Below are 15,349 nucleotides of genomic sequence, written 5' to 3'. Positions count from 1 at the left end.
GGACTTGAAAGCGGGGCAGAATTGCAGGAAACCGATTTCAGGAGGTAGACTGGAATTGCATTGAAAGCATAGGAAAAGAGGCAGAACGTCCACAATGATGCACTTGGCCAAAAAGGGCGTATGCGTTTTTTCCTGAATATATTCAGGAAAAAACGCATACGCCCTTTTTGGCCAACCAAGCAAGCTTGCAAAGGAAATCTGCACTACAATGAAGTCTCACTTCCCCCCGGTCAAAAGGGCCATCTGAAAAAAGTGTAAAATCCAGAAAGGCAGGACAGGCAATGGAGCACTGGGAGCCTTGTTATGGTGATGGGCGGGATGTAAATTGCCAACAACCACTCGGGAGAAGCGTATGGTGTTTCCTGAAACATCTAAAAAACAAAGCAACAGAACCTAGGGCACTTCCACTTATGGTCCTATAGCTTAGGGAAATTAAAATCAAAAAGACACAGCCACCCCAAAGTTTGGAACGGCTCTGTTTACAAGAACCTCGTTTACAGTACAAGTTCAACATCACAGAAAGTGAAAAATGGATAAAGAAGTTGTGGTATTTACTTACAAAGCAATATCACTCAGCAATGAAATCTGTGTCATCAGGCCCTTAGCAGCACAATGAGTGGATTTAGGTATGATGATTCTAACTGAAATAAGTCACACAGAAAAAGAAACATCATAAGATATCAGTAATACACGGAATGTAAACTTGGCTACGCAGGAACTGAATTACAGAACAGAACAGGGTCTGAAATTTAGAAAACCAACTTATTCTTGCTTAAGGGTAAAGGTGAGTTGGGGTGCTGCATAAAACCAGAGATTGAAATGAGCACAGATAAAGTTCCTTAAGCCAAATATGTAATAGACAAGAGCTACTCCTAGCTCAACGAAATGGACCCAACACCGCATATTAAACGCCTAAGAATGTACCTGACTAGTAAGTATCTTAAAACCTATGGATTGCTATGTCTCCGAAAGAGAATCAAGCATGTGTACAGGGGCATAAACGCAGCAGTGATAGGATTGGAGAGGTTCGGTGAGCAAATGAAGACCCTTTGAAGTCATATTGCATGGTACCCATTTCACGGGTCTTAACTCTCCAGGTTTAAGGTATTCTTCCTTCAGCTAAAACATGCATGTGGAACCCAAGTATGATCAACCATGTGAACGGGAGACGTGTTCAAATATGTCTCAGTTTTCCTCCCCTGGTACTCGGGTGCAACATTCCAGACGCTTTACTAACACTCTCCCCACTTGGAGAGTCAGCGCCTTTAACCTCCTGTTTGGCCCAGTTTGCAATTTCTGCGGAAGATGAACAGGAATAGCGAGAACCAATGAGAGACTAGCTGGAGGTGTCTGGACGGGCAAATTTAACTCTCATTTCCCACCAGGAAGAGGAAATAACCAAAGGCTCAGCGTGCCGTGCCGGAACCAGATTAGGGCCTGAAGCCATCCTGCGGTGTTGCGGCCAGGTCACAAGAAAGCAAGTTGAAGAAAGGAGCTCAGGGGCACTGTAATTCACAAACCTGCAGAGTTATAAATGACAGCTATCGTCCAAAAATAGACTGAAGTAAGGCCGCCAAGAGGACTTGAAAGCGGGGCAGAATTGCAGGAAACCGATTTCAGGAGGTAGACTGGAATTGCATTGAAAGCATAGGAAAAGAGGCAGAACGTCCACAATGATGCACTTGGCCAAAAAGGGCGTATGCGTTTTTTCCTGAATATATTCAGGAAATAACGCATACGCCCTTTTTGGCCAACCAAGCAAGCTTGCAAAGGAACTCTGCACTACAATGAAGTCTCACTTCCCCCCGGTCAAAAGGGCCATCTGAAAAAAGTGTAAAATCCAGAAAGGCAGGACAGGCCATGGAGAACTGGGAGCCTTGTTATGCTGATGGGCGGGATGTAAATTGCCAACAGACACTTGGGAGAAGTGTATGGTGTTTCCTGAAACATCTAAAAAACAAAGCAACAGAACCTAGGGCACTTCCACTTATGGTCCTATAGCTTAGGGAAATTAAAATCAAAAAGACACAGCCACCCCAAAGTTTGGGACGCCTCTGTTTACAAGAACCTCGTTTACAGTACAAGTTCAACATCACAGAAAGTGAAAAATGGATAAAGAACTTGTGGTACTTACGTACAATGCAGTATCACTCAGCAATGAAATCTATGTCATCAGGCCCGTAGCAGCATAATGAGTGGATTCAGGTACGATGATTCTAACTGAAATAAGTCACACAGAAAAAGAAACATCATAAGATATCACTAATACATGGAATGTAAACTTGGCTACACAGGAACTGCATTCCAAAACAGAACAGGGTCTCAAATTTAGAAAACCAACTTATGCTTGCTTAAGGGTAAAGGTGAGTTGGGGTGCTGCATAAAACCAGAGATTGAAATGAGCACAGATAAAGTTCCTTAAGCCAAATATGGAATAGACAAGAGCTACTCCTTGCTCAACGAAATGGACTCAAAACCCCATATTAAACCCCTAAGAATGTACCTGACTAGTAAGTATCTTAAAACCTATGGATTGCTATGTCTCCAAAAGAGAATCAAGCGTGTGTACAGGGGAATAAACGCAGCAGTGATAGGATTGGAGAGGTTCGGTGAGCAAATGAAGACCCTTTGAAGTCATATTGCATGGTACCCATTCCACGGGTCTCAACTCTCCATGTTTATGGTATTCTTCCTTCAGCTAAAACATGCATGTGGAACCCAGAGTATGATCAACCATGTGAATGGGAGACGTGTTCAAATATGTCTCAGTTTTCCTCCCCTGGTACTCGGGTGCAACATTCCAGACGCTTTACTAACACTCTCCCCACTTGGAGAGTCAGTCCCTTTAACCTCCTGTTTGGCCCAGTTTGCAATTTCTGCGGAAGATGAACAGGAATAGCGAGAACCAATGAGAGGCTAGCTGGAGGTGTCTGGACGGGCAAATTTAACTCTCATTTCCCACCAGGAAGAGGAATTAACCAAAGGCTCAGCATGCCAGGCCGGTACCAGATTAGGGCCTGAAGCCATCCTGCGGTGTTGCGGCCAGGTCACAAGAAAGCGAGTTGAAGAAAGGAGCTCAGGGGCACTGTAATTCACAAAAATGCAGAGTTATAAATGACAGCTATCGTCCAAAAATAGACTGAAGTAAGGCTGCCAAGAGGACTTGAAAGCGGGGCAGAATTGCAGGAAACCGATTTCAGGAGGTAGACTGGAATTGCATTGAAAGCATAGGAAAAGAGGCAGAACGTCCACAATGATGCACTTGGCCAAAAAGGGCGTATGCGTTTTTTCCTGAATATATTCAGGAAAAAACGCATACGCCCTTTTTGGCCAACCAAGCAAGCTTGCAAAGGAAATCTGCACTACAATGAAGTCTCACTTCCCCCCGGTCAAAAGGGCCATCTGAAAAAGTGTAAAATCCAGAAAGGCAGGACAGGCCATGGAGAACTGGGAGCCTTGTTATGCTGATGGGCGGGATGTAAATTGCCAACAGACACTCGGGAGAAGTGTATGGTGTTTCCTGAAACATCTAAAAAACAAAGCAACAGAACCTAGGGCACTTCCACTTATGGTCCTATAGCTTAGGGAAATTAAAATCAAAAAGACACAGCCACCCCAAAGTTTCGGACGCCTCCGTTTACAAGAACCTCGTTTACCGTACAAGTTCAATATCAGAGAAAGTGAAAAATGGATAAAGAACTTGTGGTACTTACGTACAATGCAGTATCACTCAGCAATGAAATCTATGTCATCAGGCCCGTAGCAGCATAATGAGTGGATTCAGGTACGATGATTCTAACTGAAATAAGTCACACAGAAAAAGAAACATCAAAAGATATCACTAATACACGGAATGTAAACTTGGCTACACAGGAACTGCATTCCAAAACAGAACAGGGTCTCAAATTTAGAAAACCAACTTATGCTTGCTTAAGGGGAAAGGTGAGTTGGGGTGCTGCATAAAACCAGAGATTGAAATGAGCACAGATAAAGTTCCTTAAGCCAAATATGGAATAGACAAGAGCTACTCCTTGCTCAACGAAATGGACTCAACACCCCATATTAAACGCCTAAGTATGTACCTGACTAGTAAGTATCTAAAAACCTATGGATTGCTATGTCTCCAAAAGAGAATCAAGCGTGTGTACAGGGGAATAAACGCAGCAGTGATAGGATTGGAGAGGTTCGGTGAGCAAATGAAGACCCTTTGAAGTCATATTGCATGGTACCCATTACACGGGTCTCAACTCTCCAGGTTTAAGGTATTCTTCCTTCAGCTAAAACATGCATGTGGAACCCAGAGTATGATCAACCATGTGAATGGGAGACGTGTTCAAATATGTCTCAGTTTTCCTCCCCTGGTACTCGGGTGCAACATTCCAGACGCTTTACTAACACTCTCCCCACTTGGAGAGTCAGTCCCTTTAACCTCCTGTTTGGCCCAGTTTGCAATTTCTGCGGAAGATGAACAGGAATAGCGAGAACCAATGAGAGGCTAGCTGGAGGTGTCTGGACGGGCAAATTTAACTCTCATTTCCCACCAGGAAGAGGAATTAACCAAAGGCTCAGCATGCCGGGCCGGAACCAGATTAGGGCCTGAAGCCATCCTGCGGTGTTGCGGCCAGGTCACAAGAAAGCGAGTTGAAGAAAGGAGCTCAGGGGCACTGTAATTCACAAACCTGCAGAGTTATAAATGACAGCTATCGTCCAAAAATAGACTGAAGTAAGGCTGCCAAGAGGACTTGAAAGCGGGGCAGAATTGCAGGAAACCGATTTCAGGAGGTAGACTGGAATTGCATTGAAAGCATAGGAAAAGAGGCAGAACGTCCACAATGATGCACTTGGCCAAAAAGGGCGTATGCGTTTTTTCCTGAATATATTCAGGAAAAAACGCATACGCCCTTTTTGGCCAACCAAGCAAGCTTGCAAAGGAAATCTGCACTACAATGAAGTCTCACTTCCCCCCGGTCAAAAGGGCCATCTGAAAAAAGTGTAAAATCCAGAAAGGCAGGACAGGCCATGGAGAACTGGGAGCCTTGTTATGCTGATGGGCGGGATGTAAATTGCCAACAATCACTCGGGAGAAGTGTATGGTGTTTCCTGAAACATCGAAAAAACAAAGCAACAGAACCTAGGGCACTTCCACTTATGGTCCTATAGCTTAGGGAAATTAAAATCAAAAAGACACAGCCACCCCAAAGTTTGGAACTGCTCTGTTTACAAGAACCTCGTTTACAGTACAAGTTCAACATCGCAGAAAGTGAAAAATGGATAAAGAAGTTGTGGTATTTACTTACAAAGCAATATCACTCAGCAATGAAATCTGTGTCATCAGGCCCTTAGCAGCACAATGAGTGGATTCAGGTATGATGATTCTAACTGAAGTAAGTCACAGAGAAAAAGAAACATCATAAGATATCAGTAATACACGGAATGTAAACTTGGCTACACAGGAACTGAATTACAGAACAGAACAGGGTCTCAAATTTAGAAAACCAACTTATGCTTGCTTAAGGGTAAAGGTGAGTTGGGGTGCTGCATAAAACCAGAGATTGAAATGAGCACAGATAAAGTTCCTTAAGCCAAATATGGAATAGACCAGAGCTACTCCTTGCTCAACGAAATGGACACAACACCCCATATTAAACGCCTAAGAATGTACCTAACTAGTAAGTATCTTAAAACCTATGGATTGCTATGTCTCCGAAAGAGAATCAAGCATGTGTACAGGGGCATAAACGCAGCAGTGATAGGATTGGAGAGGTTCGGTGAGCAAATAAAGAACCTTTGAAGTCATATTGCATGGTACCCATTCCACGGGTTTCAACTACCCAGGTTTAAGGTATTCTTCCTTCAGCTAAAACATGCATGTGGAACCTAGAGTATGATCAACCATGTGATCGGGAGACGTGTTCAAATATGTCTCAGTTTTCCTCCCCTGGTACTCGGGTGCAACATTCCAGACGCTTTACTAACACTCTCCCCACTTGGAGAGTCAGTCCCTTTAACCTCCTGTTTGGCCCAGTTTGCAATTTCTGTGGAAGATGAACAGGAATAGCGAGAACCAATGAGAGGCTAGCTGGAGGTGTCTGGACGGGCAAATTTAACTCTCATTTCCCACCAGGAAGAGGAATTAACCAAAGGCTCAGCATGCCGGGCCGGAACCAGATTAGGGCCTGAATCCATACTGCAGTGTTGCGAATAGGTCACAAGAAAGCGAGTTGAAGAAAGGAGCTCAGGGGCACTGTAATTCACAAACCTGCAGAGTTATAAATGACAGCTATCGTCCAAAAATAGACTAAAGTAAGGCCGCCAAGAGGACTTGAAAGCAGGGCAGAATTGCAGGAAACCGATTTCAGGAGGTAGACTGGAATTGCATTCAAAGCATAGGAAAAGAGGCAGAACGTCCACAATGATGCACTTGGCCAAAAAGGGCGTATGCGTTTTTTCCTGAATATATTCAGGAAAAAACGCATACGCCCTTTTTGGCCAACCAAGCAAGCTTGCAAAGGAAATCTGCACTACAATGAAGTCTCACTTCCCCCCCGGTCAAAAGGGCCATCTGAAAAAAGTGTAAAATCCAGAAAGGCAGGACAGGCCATGGAGAACTGGGAGCCTTGTTATGCTGATGGGCGGGATGTAAATTGCCAACAATCACTCGGGAGAAGTGTATGGTGTTTCCTGAAACATCTAAAAAACAAAGCAACAGAACCTAGGGCACTTCCACTTATGGTCCTATAGCTTAGGGAAATTAAAATCAAAAAGACACAGCCACCCCAAAGTTTGGAACTGCTCTGTTTACAAGAACCTCGTTTACAGTACAAGTTCAACATCGCAGAAAGTGAAAAATGGATAAAGAAGTTGTGGTATTTACTTACAAAGCAATATCACTCAGCAATGAAATCTGTGTCATCAGGCCCTTAGCAGCACAATGAGTGGATTCAGGTATGATGATTCTAACTGAAATAAGTCACACAGAAAAAGAAACATCATAAGATATCAGTAATACACGGAATGTAAACTTGGCTACACAGGAACTGAATTACAGAACAGAACAGGGTCTCAAATTTAGAAAACCAACTTATGCTTGCTTAAGGGTAAAGGTGAGTTGGGGTGCTGCATAAAACCAGAGATTGAAATGAGCACAGATAAAGTTCCTTAAGCCAAATATGGAATAGACAAGAGCTACTCCTTGCTCAACGAAATGGACTCAACACCCCATATTAAACGCCTAAGAATGTACCTGACTAGTAAGTATCTTAAAACCTATGGATTGCTATGTCTCCGAAAGAGAATCAAGCATGTGTACAGGGGCATAAACGCAGCAGTGATAGGATTGGAGAGGTTCGGTGAGCAAATGAAGACCCTTTGAAGTCATATTGCATGGTACCCATTCCACGGGTTTCAACTACCCAGGTTTTAGGTATTCTTCCTTCAGCTAAAACATGCATGTGGAACCCAGAGTATGATCAACCATGTGATCGGGAGACGTGTTCAAATATGTCTCAGTTTTCCTCCCCTGGTACTCGGGTGCAACATTCCAGACGCTTTACTAACACTCTCCCCACTTGGAGAGTCAGCGCCTTTAACCTCCTGTTTGGCACAGTTTGCAATTTCTGCGGAAGATGAACAGGAATAGCGAGAACCAATGAGAGGCTAGCTGGAGGTGTCTGGACGGGCAAATTTAACTCTCATTTCCCAACAGGAAGAGGAAATAACCAAAGGCTCAGCGTGCCGTGCCGGAATCAGATTAGGGCCTGAAGCCATCCTGCGGTGTTGCGGCCAGCTCAAAAGAAAGCGAGTTGAAGAAAGGAGCTCAGGGGCACTGTAATTCACAAACCTGCAGAGTTATAAATGACAGCTATCGTCCAAAAATAGACTGAAGTAAGGCTGCCAAGAGGACTTGAAAGCGGGGCAGAATTGCAGGAAACCGATTTCAGGAGGTAGACTGGAATTGCATTGAAAGCATAGGAAAAGAGGCAGAACGTCCACAATGATGCACTTGGCCAAAAAGGGCGTATGCGTTTTTTCCTGAATATATTCAGGAAAAAACGCATACGCCCTTTTTGACCAACCAAGCAAGCTTGCAAAGGAAATCTGCACTACAATGAAGTCTCACTTCCCCCCGGTCAAAAGGGCCATCTGAAAAAAGTGTAAAATCCAGAAAGGCAGGACAGGCCATGGAGAACTGGGAGCCTTGTTATGCTGATGGGCGGGATGTAAATTGCCAACAGACACTCGGGAGAAGTGTATGGTGTTTCCTGAAACATCTAAATATCAAAGCAACAGAGCCTAGGGCACTGCCACTTATGGTCCTATAGCTTAGGGAAATTAAAATCAAAAAGACACAGCCACCCCAAAGTTTGGAACGGCTCTGTTTACAAGAACCTCGTTTACAGTACAAGTTCAATATCGCAGAAAGTGAAAAATGGATAAAGAACTTGTGGTACTTACGTACAATGCAGTATCACTCAGCAATGAAATCTATGTCATCAGGCCCGTAGCAGCATAATGAGTGGATTCAGGTACGATGATTCTAACTGAAATAAGTCACACAGAAAAAGAAACATCATAAGATATCACTAATACACGGAATGTAAACTTGGCTACACAGGAACTGCATTCCAAAACAGAACAGGGTCTCAAATTTAGAAAACCAACTTATGCTTGCTTAAGGGTAAAGGTGAGTTGGGGTGCTGCATAAAACCAGAGATTGAAATGAGCACAGATAAAGTTCCTTAAGCCAAATATGGAATAGACAAGAGCTACTCCTTGCTCAACGAAATGGACTCAAAACCCCATATTAAATGCCTAAGAATGTACCTGACTAGTAAGTATCTTAAAACCTATGGATTGCTATGTCTCCGAAAGAGAATCAAGCATGTGTACAGGGGCATAAACGCAGCAGTGATAGGATTGGAGAGGTTCGGTGAGAAAATGAAGACCCTTTGAAGTCATATTGCATGGTACCCATTCCACGGGTTTCAACTACCCAGGTTTTAGGTATTCTTCCTTCAGCTAAAACATGCATGTGGAACCCAGAGTATGATCAACCATGTGATCGGGAGACGTGTTCAAATATGTCTCAGTTTTCCTCCCCTGGTACTCGGGTGCAACATTCCAGACGCTTTACTAACACTCTCCCCACTTGGAGAGTCAGCGCCTTTAACCTCCTGTTTGGCACAGTTTGCAATTTCTGCGGAAGATGAACAGGAATAGCGAGAACCAATGAGAGGCTAGCTGGAGGTGTCTGGACGGGCAAATTTAACTCTCATTTCCCACCAGGAAGAGGAAATAACCAAAGGCTCAGCGTGCCGTGCCGGAACCAGATTAGGGCCTGAAGCCATCCTGCGGTGTTGCGGCCAGCTCAAAAGAAAGCGAGTTGAAGAAAGGAGCTCAAGGGCACTGTAATTCACAAAACTGCAGAGTTATAAATGACAGCTATCGTCCAAAAATAGACTGAAGTAAGGCTGCCAAGAGGACTTGAAAGCGGGGCAGAATTGCAGGAAACCGATTTCAGGAGGTAGACTGGAATTGCATTGAAAGCATAGGAAAAGAGGCAGAACGTCCACAATGATGCACTTGGCCAAAAAGGGCGTATGAGTTTTTTCCTGAATATATTCAGGAAGAAACGCATACGCCCTTTTTGGCCAACCAAGCAAGCTTGCAAAGGAAATCTGCACTACAATGAAGTCTCACTTCCCCCCGGTCAAAAGGGCCATCTGAAAAAAGTGTAAAATCCAGAAAGGCAGGACAGGTCATGGAGAACTGGGAGCCTTGTTATGCTGATGGGCGGGATGTAAATTGCCAACAACCACTCGGGAGAAGTGTATGGTGTTTCCTGAAACATCTAAAAAACAAAGCAACAGAACCTAGGGCACTTCCACTTATGGTCCTATAGCTTAGGGAAATTAAAATCAAAAAGACACAGCCACCCCAAAGTTTGGAAAGGCTCTGTTTACAAGAACCTCGTTTACAGTACAAGTTCAACATCGCAGAAAGTGAAAAATGGATAAAGAAGTTGTGGTATTTACTTACAAAGCAATATCACTCAGCAATGAAATCTGTGTCATCAGGCCCTTAGCATCACAATGAGTGGATTCAGGTATGATGATTCTAACTGAAATAAGTCACACAGAAAAAGAAACATCATAAGATATCAGTAATACACGGAATGTAAACTTGGCTACACAGGAACTGAATTACAGAACAGAACAGGGTCTCAAATTTAGAAAACCAACTTATGCTTGCTTAAGGGTAAAGGTGAGTTGGGGTGCTGCATAAAACCAGAGATTGAAATGAGCACAGATAAAGTTCCTTAAGCCAAATATGGAATAGACAAGAGCTACTCCTTGCTCAACGAAATGGACTCAACACCGCATATTAAACGCCTAAGAATGTACCTGACTAGTAAGTATCTTAAAACCTATGGATTGCTATGTCTCCGAAAGAGAATCAAGCATGTGTACAGGGGCATAAACGCAGCAGTGATAGGATTGGAGAGGTTTGGTGAGCAAATGAAGACCCTTTGAAGTCATATTGCATGGTACCCATTCCACGGGTTTCAACTACCCAGGTTTTAGTTATTCTTCCTTCAGCTAAAACATGCATGTGGAACCCAGAGTATGATCAACCATGTGAACGGGAGAAATGTTCAAATATGTCTCAGTTTTCCTCCCCTGGTACTCGGGTGCAACATTCCAGACGCTTTACTAACACTCTCCCCACTTGGAGAGTCAGTCCCTTTAACCTCCTGTTTGGCCCAGTTTGCAATTTCTGCGGAAGATGAACAGGAATAGCGAGAACCAATGAGAGGCTAGCTGGAGGTGTCTGGACGGGCAAATTTAACTCTCATTTCCCACCAGGAAGAGGAATTAACCAAAGGCTCAGCATGCCGGCCCGGAACCAGATTAGGGCCTGAAGCCATCCTGCGGTGTTGCGGCCAGTACACAAGAAAGCGAGTTGAAGAAAGGAGCTCAGGGGCACTGTAATTCACAAACCTGCAGAGTTATAAATGACAGCTATCGTCCAAAAATAGACTGAAGTAAGGCTGCCAAGAGGACTTGAAAGCGGGGCAGAATTGCAGGAAACCGATTTCAGGAGGTAGACTGGAATTGCATTGAAAGCATAGGAAAAGAGGCAGAACGTCCACAATGATGCACTTGGCCAAAAAGTGTGTATGCGTTTTTTCCTGAATATATTCAGGAAAAAACGCATACGCCCTTTTTGGCCAACCAAGCAAGCTTGCAAAGGAAATCTGCACTACAATGAAGTCTCACTTCCCCCTGGTCAAAAGGGCCATCTGAAAAAAGTGTAAAATCCAGAAAGGCAGGACTGGCCATGGAGAACTGGGAGCCTTGTTATGCTGATGGGCGGGATGTAAATTGCCAACAGACACTCGGGAGAAGTGTATGGTGTTTCCTGAAACATCTAAAAAACAAAGCAACAGAGCCTAGGGCACTGCCACTTATGTTCCTATAGCTTAGGGAAATTAAAATCAAAAAGACACAGCCACCCCAAAGTTTGGGACGCCTCTGTTTACAAGAACCTCGTTTACAGTACAAGTTCAACATCGCAGAAAGTGAAAAATGGATAAAGAAGTTGTGGTATTTACTTACAAAGCAATATCACTCAGCAATGAAATCTATGTCATCAGGCCCTTAGCATCACAATGAGTGGATTCAGGTATGATGATTCTAACTGAAATAAGTCACACAGAAAAAGAAACATCATAAGATATCAGTAATACACGGCATGTAAACTTGGCTACACAGGAATTGAATTACAGAACAGAACAGGGTCTCAAATTTAGAAAACCAACTTATGCTTGCTTAAGGGGAAAGGTGAGTTGGGGTGCTGCATAAAACCAGAGATTGAAATGAGCACAGATAAAGTTCCTTAAGTCAAATATGGAATAGACAAGAGCTACTCCTTGCTCAACGAAATGGACTCAACACCGCATATTAAACGCCTAAGAATGTACCTGACTAGTAAGTATCGTAAAACCTATGGATTGCTATGTCTCCGAAAGAGAATCAAGCATGTGTACAGGGGCATAAACGCAGCAGTGATAGGATTGGAGAGGTTCGGTGAGCAAATGAAGACCCTTTGAAGTCATATTTCATGGTACCCATTACACGGGTCTCAACTCTCCAGGTTTAAGGTATTCTTCCTTCAGCTAAAACATGCATGTGGAACCCAAGTATGATCAACCATGTGAACGGGAGACGTGTTCAAATATGTCTCAGTTTTCCTCCCCTGGTACTCGGGTGCAACATTCCAGACGCTTTACTAACACTCTCCCGACTTGGAGAGTCAGTCCCTTTAACCTCCTGTTTGGCCCAGTTTGCAATTTCTGCGGAAGATGAACAGGAATAGCGAGAACCAATGAGAGGCTCGCTGGAGGTGTCTGGACGGGCAAATTTAACTCTCATTTCCCACCAGGAAGAGGAAATAACCAAAGGCTCAGCGTGCCGTACCAGAACCAGATTAAGGCCTGAAGCCATCCTGCGGTGTTGCGGCCAGCTCAAAAGAAAGCGAGTTGAAGAAAGGAGCTCAGGGGCACTGTAATTCACAAAACTGCAGAGTTATAAATGACAGCTATCGTCCAAAAATAGACTGAAGTAAGGCTGCCAAGAGGACTTGAAAGCGGGGCAGAATTGCAGGAAACCGATTTCAGGAGGTAGACTGGAATTGCATTGAAAGCATAGGAAAAGAGGCAGAACGTCCACAATGATGCACTTGGCCAAAAAGGGCGTATGCGTTTTTTCCTGAATATATTCAGGAAGAAACGCATACGCCCTTTTTGGCCAAACAAGCAAGCTTGAAAAGGAAATCTGCACTACAATGAAGTCTCACTTCTCCCCGGTCAAAAGGGCCATCTGAAAAAAGGGTAAAATCCAGAAAGGCAGGACAGGCCATGGAGAACTGGGAGCCTTGTTATGCTGATGGGCGGGATGTAAATTGCCAACAACCACTCGGGAGAAGCGTATGGTGTTTCCTGAAACATCTAAAAAACAAAGCAACAGAGCCTAGGGCACTGCCACTTATGTTCCTATAGCTTAGGGAAATTAAAATCAAAAAGACACAGCCACCCCAAAGTTTGGGACGCCTCTGTTTACAAGAACCTCGTTTACAGTACAAGTTCAACATCGCAGAAAGTGAAAAATGGATAAAGAAGTTGTGGTATTTACTTACAAAGCAATATCACTCAGCAATGAAATCTATGTCATCAGGCCCTTAGCATCACAATGAGTGGATTCAGGTATGATGATTCTAACTGAAATAAGTCACACAGAAAAAGAAACATCATAAGATATCAGTAATACACGGCATGTAAACTTGGCTACACAGGAATTGAATTACAGAACAGAACAGGGTCTCAAATTTAGAAAACCAACTTATGCTTGCTTAAGGGGAAAGGTGAGTTGGGGTGCTGCATAAAACCAGAGATTGAAATGAGCACAGATAAAGTTCCTTAAGTCAAATATGGAATAGACAAGAGCTACTCCTTGCTCAACGAAATGGACTCAACACCGCATATTAAACGCCTAAGAATGTACCTGACTAGTAAGTATCGTAAAACCTATGGATTGCTATGTCTGCAAAAGAGAATCAAGCATGTGTACAGGGGCATAAACGCAGCAGTGATAGGATTGGAGAGGTTCGGTGAGCAAATGAAGACCCTTTGAAGTCATATTTCATGGTACCCATTACACGGGTCTCAAGTCTCCAGGTTTAAGGTATTCTTCCTTCAGCTAAAACATGCATGTGGAACCCAAGTATGATCAACCATGTGAACGGGAGACGTGTTCAAATATGTCTCAGTTTTCCTCCCCTGGTACTCGGGTGCAACATTCCAGACGCTTTACTAACACTCTCCCGACTTGGAGAGTCAGTCCCTTTAACCTCCTGTTTGGCCCAGTTTGCAATTTCTGCGGAAGATGAACAGGAATAGCGAGAACCAATGAGAGGCTCGCTGGAGGTGTCTGGACGGGCAAATTTAACTCTCATTTCCCACCAGGAAGAGGAAATAACCAAAGGCTCAGCGTGCCGTACCAGAACCAGATTAAGGCCTGAAGCCATCCTGCGGTGTTGCGGCCAGCTCAAAAGAAAGCGAGTTGAAGAAAGGAGCTCAGGGGCACTGTAATTCACAAAACTGCAGAGTTATAAATGACAGCTATCGTCCAAAAATAGACTGAAGTAAGGCTGCCAAGAGGACTTGAAAGCGGGGCAGAATTGCAGGAAACCGATTTCAGGAGGTAGACTGGAATTGCATTGAAAGCATAGGAAAAGAGGCAGAACGTCCACAATGATGCACTTGGCCAAAAAGGGCGTATGCGTTTTTTCCTGAATATATTCAGGAAAAAACGCATACGCCCTTTTTGGCCAAACAAGCAAGCTTGAAAAGGAAATCTGCACTACAATGAAGTCTCACTTCTCCCCGGTCAAAAGGGCCATCTGAAAAAAGTGTAAAATCCAGAAAGGCAGGACAGGCCATGGAGAACTGGGAGCCTTGTTATGCTGATGGGCGGGATGTAAATTGCCAACAACCACTCGGGAGAAGTGTATGGTGTTTCCTGAAACATCTAAAAAACAAAGCAACAGAACCTAGGGCACTTCCACTTATGGTCCTATAGCTTAGGGAAATTAAAATCAAAAAGACACAGCCACCCCAAAGTTTGGAACGGCTCTGTTTACAAGAACCTCGTTTACAGTACAAGTTCAACATCGCAGAAAGTGAAAAATGGATAAAGAAGTTGTGGTATTTACTTACAAAGCAATATCACTCAGCAATGAAATCTGTGTCATCAGGCCCTTAGCAGCACAATGAGTGGATTCAGGTATGATGATTCTAACTGAAATAAGTCACACAGAAAAAGAAACATCATAAGATATCAGTAATACACGGAATGTAAACTTGGCTACACAGGAACTGAATTACAGAACAGAACAGGGTCTCAAATTTAGAAAACCAACTTATGCTTGCTTAAGGGGAAAGGTGAGTTGGGGTGCTGCATAAAACCAGAGATTGAAATGAGCAGAGATAAAGTTCCTTAAGCCAAATATGGAATAGACAAGAGATACTCCTTGCTCAACGAAATGGACTCAACACCGCATATTAAACGCCTAAGAATGTACCTGACTAGTAAGTATCTTAAAACCTATGGATTGCTATGTCTCCGAAAGAGAATCAAGCATGTGTACAGGGGCATAAACGCAGCAGTGATAGGATTGGAGAGGTTCGGTGAGCAAATGAAGACCCTTTGAAGTCATATTGCATGGTACCCATTCCACGGGTTTCAACTACCCAGGTTTTAGGTATTCTTCCTTCAGCTAAAACATGCAT

General features: G+C 43.7%; 1 long non-coding RNA gene across 1 annotated transcript in view; it reads right to left on the bottom strand.

Moving 5' to 3' along the window:
• Positions 1-15,349, bottom strand: part of LOC307185335 — a 596,100-nt gene that overhangs the window by 385,760 nt on the left and 194,991 nt on the right. The gene's annotated exons all lie outside the window — the stretch shown is intronic.

Source organism: Stenella coeruleoalba (assembly GCF_951394435.1).
Source record: "Stenella coeruleoalba genome assembly, chromosome: 4".
In the NCBI taxonomy this organism is placed as follows: Eukaryota; Metazoa; Chordata; class Mammalia; order Artiodactyla; family Delphinidae; genus Stenella; species Stenella coeruleoalba.
The sequence above is the reverse complement of the archived record's forward strand: the minus strand, read 5'-3'. Positions and strand labels throughout refer to the sequence as shown.